Source organism: Corylus avellana, chromosome 11 (assembly GCF_965113065.1).
Source record: "Corylus avellana chromosome 11, dhCorAvel1.hap1.2, whole genome shotgun sequence".
Taxonomy (NCBI): domain Eukaryota; kingdom Viridiplantae; phylum Streptophyta; class Magnoliopsida; order Fagales; family Betulaceae; genus Corylus; species Corylus avellana.
The window spans coordinates 20,042,791-20,048,781 of NC_142500.1; the positions used below are offsets into that span (position 1 = coordinate 20,042,791).

The window sequence follows — 5,991 nt, forward strand, 5'->3', positions numbered from 1 at the left end:
TGAGTTAGAGTTTTTCTTTTTCTTTTTTCTTTTTTTCTTAATATATATATATAGTTTAGTAGACGGACATGTATTCTAATAACATGTAATTTCTTCGCACGTTTTTAATAGAGCATAAACTCCGAGGAAAGCGTTGTTATGCTGTCAATGGATTAATTAAGTGCCCGTTTGAGAGTGCGATTTTAATAAGTACGATTTTAAAAATTACGTTTTTAAAATCGCATAAATGTTTGGTAAAATATATTAAGAAGTACTTATTTTTATCAATTGAGTGTTTGGATAATATTAGCATATAATGGCGGTTTCATAGCCAAATAGGTAAATTTTGCACCAAATATTATTTTAAGCGAAATCATGATTTTTGTTTAAATTCGCACTTTTTCAAATAAGCACCCCCTAGCTTAGTCAGCTTATAGAAATCGCAGATTTTTTCACAATTTTAAAATTTGCATTTTTAAAATCGCAATCTCAAACACTCCAAAATTACGATTTGGTTTAAAAACGCAGATTATTTTTTTAAAAACCCACTCACCTTAATTAAATTAGTATTTTCGGGAAATTAAAATAGCACAACTTTTTCAATTCTGCTATCTCAATGATCACTTGATAATGCTTGTGACGTCAAGTCTTTACAGCCTAATCTCGATTCGATCAGCTAGATTTGGCTCAGACTTCACTTATTAAGCAATGAACTTGTAAGTATGTTTGTTTGTCTCTTTTTCATGTAATCTTCCTACCTATAATCTTAATATCTAAATAAAAGGACCAAGTATATATGTAAATTTGGATTTGGTTCCACTCCTGATTATATTGAAGAAGATCTCTAATTCAAATCCAACTGTTACAAACTAAGAAAACATTGATCAGATTGGCAGAAATACTAGTCTTGGCTCTTTTGTGATTTGGTGATCTGTATAATCACCAATATTTTATTTTCCCACCTTAACCCGGCCATTAATTAACACTTCACTCATAGGTGATCACCAAAAGTAAATTAACCAGTGTTGTCGTAATCATTGAGATCTTTCCTTTAACATAACACAGGTAAAAGCTACCACTATATATGTAGCTTATTGGATTAGTCATATTCCCCTGCTCAAGTTTCGTGCCTATCTTTTTCTTATTTTATTTTCTTCTCCACTATCCCCCAAAATTCATTCTCGCTTAGTATCCTTTACAGAGAATTTATAATACAAATGAATAAACTTTAAATTGTAACGAGATAGACAGCAAGTTAAGTTTCATGGATTACGTAATAAAATCCACGAGGTGCATGGGATAATATGTATTAATCCACGTTTCTGAATCAAGGTTTACACACGTGTAGAGCATAGCATTTTTCTTCGCTAATTAAAGTTGTGAGGAGATATATGGGGAGAAGTAAGTGTCTCTGACAATACAAAATTGGTTTTTTACTGCAAATTCTATCAATATATGCATATATGTCTTTTGTGTAGGTGTACGTGTCATGACTATGACTGTTTACTGAATGATCGATGGAGAGATATGGGGATGCATGGTACCAGTTGGTGGAAAATGAAATTGAAAATGAAGAGAACTTTTGGCCAGATTTTTGGTTTTTTTTCTTCAACGTGCAAGACTAAGAGAAGAGTCGAGCGAGAGAGAAGGAGAGATGCCGTTGTCGGAGCAGAGAAGCCGTAAAGGGCCTAAAGGCTAACGTTGACGTTAATTTGGTTGACATGGCCAGATTTTAGACATTAAAAGTGTTTTTTATTCTACAAATAGTATTCTCTTATTTAAAAATAAAAGAAAATACGAGGGCCACTAGAGACCACTGGCTCGCTTTAATTGTGCTATTTAAATACTTTTGTGAAAACTTCACTTTGACCCTCTAAACTTTCATTCGATTTTATAAACTCTTTTTCAATTTTTAAATTTCTTATTTTGAACCTCTAAACTTTCAATTACTCTCAATTAGAACCCTTCTGTTAATTTTAGCCATTAAAAATACAAAAAAAAAAAAAAAAAAACCAAAATATCCTTAATTTTCATTTTTTTTAAAATAAAAAAATGTTGTGGAAGTTGAAATTTTATATAAAAGTCATGAGTATAAACGTCATGTAATGTTTAAAATCTGAGGGAGAGTTCACATTAAAAGTAATTGAAAGTTTAGAAGTCCAAAATGAGAGATTTGAAAGTTCAGAGAGTTTGTAAAATCGAGTGGAAGTTTAGGAGGCCAAAGTGAAATTTTCCCAAATTTTTTCAAATTATCGCCCAACATTATAATTTCCGGAATAGGATCCTCTCTTATGACAGCAGAATATTAAATTCATGGCTGAGATTTTGTTTTTAGAAATTTGAATGCCACAAATAGGACACCTATTCCACTAGAAAAAAATAATAATAATAATAAAAATATTTTAAATTAATAAAAGAATAAGGGGTGACTAGCCATCTCATCTTGACCAAAGGGGGTAACCGAATTACCCCATTTTAGATGGGGTTAGCTTGAGAGCCACTCCAATAACCGGCTATGGGGTGGCCCATGGCCCTTGGGGGTGACTAGCCACCCCATCTTAGCTAAAGGGAGTGATCGGACTACCCCATTTTAGATAAAGTTAGCTTAAGAGCCACCCTAATGACCAGCCATGAGGTGGGCCATGGCCCTTGGGAGTGGCCCAAACTCTGATCTAATAAAAATAATAATAATAATCTGGCCCCAAGTGCCGAAAGATTTTTTTTTTTTTTTTAATCCTCTTTCTCGTTATAATTTGGCTGTCATTTTTTGTCTCTTTCTCATTATTACTTTTTACTTTTTGTTGCCTTTTCTTCCCCCTTATCAGCTTATCAGCTGGAGTTACGGCAACCACACGATGATGGTTAACTGACAGTCATGGAGTTCCTCCGAGTCCTAGCCTCATTTTTCCTTCTCCTTCTTCCCTTCCTTTCCATCCTCTTCCTCACCCAAAAAGCTTCAAAACCCAAAAGGCAACCATCTCCCATCTGCCTCCCAAGATCCTACCCTATAATCGGTTCATTCTTCGCCGTGCTTGCTAACAGCAACCGCCGTCTTCAATGGCTTTCAGACATCGTCCAACTCTCACCCTCCGCCACCTACGTCCTCCACCGAAACTTCGCCACGCACCAGGTCCTAACCGCCAACCCAGCCGTCGTCCAGCACATCCTCAAAACCCACTTCCACAACTACGGCGAGGGAGCCAATTTCCACCGAACTTTTAAAGACTTCCTCGGCCAAGGCATCTTCAACGTCGACGGCGAGCCCTGGAAGTTCCAAAGACAAGTTGCCAGCCACGAGTTCAACACCAAGTCTCTGCGCAAGTTCGTCGAGATCGTCGTGGACACCGAGCTCTCCGACTGCCTCATCCCGATCCTCTCCTCCGCCGCCGGAACTGGAACAGTCCTAGACTTCCAGGGCATTCTTCAAAGGTTCGCCTTTGATAACATATGCAAAATCGCTTTCGGATTCGACCCCGCCTACCTCTTGCCCTCTCTTCCACAGACCGATTTCGCTCAAGCTTTTGAAGAAAGTGTCACGATCAGCAGCGAGAGGTTTAATGCGGTAATCCCATTCCCAATCGTTTGGAAAATCAAGAAGCTGTTGAATATTGGGTCTGAAAAGCGGCTGAGAATCGCAATCTCAGAAGTTCGAGAATTTGCAAAGAACATAATAAGAGAAAAGAAGCACGAGCTCAGAGAGAAGGCGTCGCTCAATTCCGTTGACCTCTTGTCGAGGTTCTTGAGCTCCGGCCACTCGGATGAGAACTTCGTGGTCGACATAGTGATAAGCTTCATACTTGCTGGGCGTGACACAACCTCCGCGGCTTTGACATGGTATTTTTGGCTACTCTCCAAGAACCCGCATGTCGAATCCGAGGTTCTAAAGGAAATCAATGAGAAATCCGAAGCGCCTGTCTATGACGAAGTGAAAGACATGGTGTACACTCACGCTTCTCTGTGTGAAAGCATGCGGTTGTATCCGCCTGTCGCGGCGGACTCGAAGGAGGCCACGAACGACGACGTTCTGCCAGATGGTACGGTGGTGAAGAAGGGGACGAGAGTGACGTACATACCGTACGCGATGGGGAGATTAGAGACGCTGTGGGGGGCCGACTGGGCGGAGTTCAAGCCGGAGCGGTGGCTGGAGAGGGAGGAAGCGGAGAATAGGCAGTGGAAGTTCGTGGGGAGGGACGTGTACACGTACCCAGTGTTCCAGGCGGGGCCGAGGATTTGCTTGGGGAAGGAGATGGCGTTCTTGCAGATGAAGAGGGTAGTGGCGGGGGTTGTCAGGCGGTTCAAGGTGGTGCCGGCAGTGGGGGAAGGTGTGGAGCCGGAGTTTGTTCAGGTCATGACGTCCAAAATGAAAGGTGGGTTCCCGGTAAGGATTATGGAGAGGGATGTAGGGCTGTAAACGAGCCGAGCTTGGGCGAGCTTTGGCTGTCCAGGCTCGGCTCGTTTATTTTGGAGTCAGGCTCGAGCTCGAACTCGAGCCCGACTATGTTGCTCGAGCTCGGCTCGACAGGCTATGTACCCTACTCGAGCTCGACTATTTTGCTCGATCTCGAGCCAGGCTCGAGCTCGAGCTCGAGCTCGACTTTGTTTGTTTTTTTTTTTGTAATTTAGATGTATTAGATTATAAAAATCATCCAGAATAATTTGCACCTTAAAATACTAAAGAATATTAAACAAACATATCAGATTAATGCCAACCTTACAATTAAAACTAACAAAATCAACTAAAATGCTAAAGAACATTAAACAAATATAATAGATTAATCCCAACATCACAATCATCCATACAAAATCAACTAAAATGTTAAAGAGCATTAAACAAACATAAGACAGACGCAATCCAATGCATAGGTAGCGCAAATTCCTCTTCAACCCAAAAGCCAGGATGAAGTTCATGTCCACAACTCGAAGGTTTGGACTAAAATTCACATCTACGACCTAAAAGATCTGGATCAAAGTTCAGGACTTCAGTTCACATCCAAGTAGGCAGATCGAGTGGCCAAGCCTTATTACAAAACAGAAGCAAGAAAACCGAAATACTCAAACTCTAAGTAATAAATTCATATGATCTAATGGTCGTATACTCATACTTAAATTTTATGATCATATTATCTCACAATTAATATTAATATTATCTTAGATCTAAGATCATGTGATACATCATATATGTTTTATAAGAATAAAGTATATAATTATAATGTATTGATTAAATAACACAATAACTTATGCAGATATACCATATGATTATATAATGATTAATGATTATGTGATATATACGATTCCAATTTCCAAAGTATAAACTATCTAATTATAATATTTGTATTAAATGACACAATAACTTATGCGGTTGTACTATATGATTATATCATATGATAAAATGATTAATGACAATATCATATATATATATATATATATATATATATATATATATTTCTTATATGTTTTTATATTAATATATACATATATTATATATATAATATATATACACACATATACATAAATAACAAAAAAAAAAAAACAAAGGTATATAATATATTTGTTATTATTGAGTAAATGAGTAATGTTGATTATATATTGTTATTTGTTACTTAATAAAAAATATACGAGCCGAGCTTAATAAGCGAGGCGAGCCTTATACGAGCCGAGCTCACGAGCTGCTCACGAGTTAGCCGAGTCGAACCGAGCTTGTTTCGTTTAATATTCGAGCTAGGATTTGTGTTCACGAAGTGCTTCATATAATATTCGAGTCGAGCACGAGTCGATCTTATGCGAGCCGAGCCCGAGCTTGCTCGCGAGACGCTTCGCTCACTTAACAGCCCTAAGGATGCGTGAACCACTGAATCGGTGATATGTATCTAGATACGGCTTGTTTTTGGTTTGGATAATGGCTTTTTAATTTTAGCTGATGGGACTTTGTGTAAATTTGAAATATTACTTTGGAGTTAAAATCGGGTTTTATTTTATCTTACCAAAAAAAAAAATCGGGTTTCATCTTTTATT

At 38.0% G+C, this 5,991-nt stretch overlaps 1 pseudogene; it reads left to right on the forward strand.

Annotated features, from left to right (window-relative positions):
* The first annotated feature begins 2,789 nt into the window (after positions 1 to 2,789).
* On the forward strand, positions 2,790 to 4,390 carry LOC148583207 (cytochrome P450 94A2 pseudogene; annotated as a pseudogene).
* The last annotated feature ends 1,601 nt before the right edge of the window (positions 4,391 to 5,991 follow it).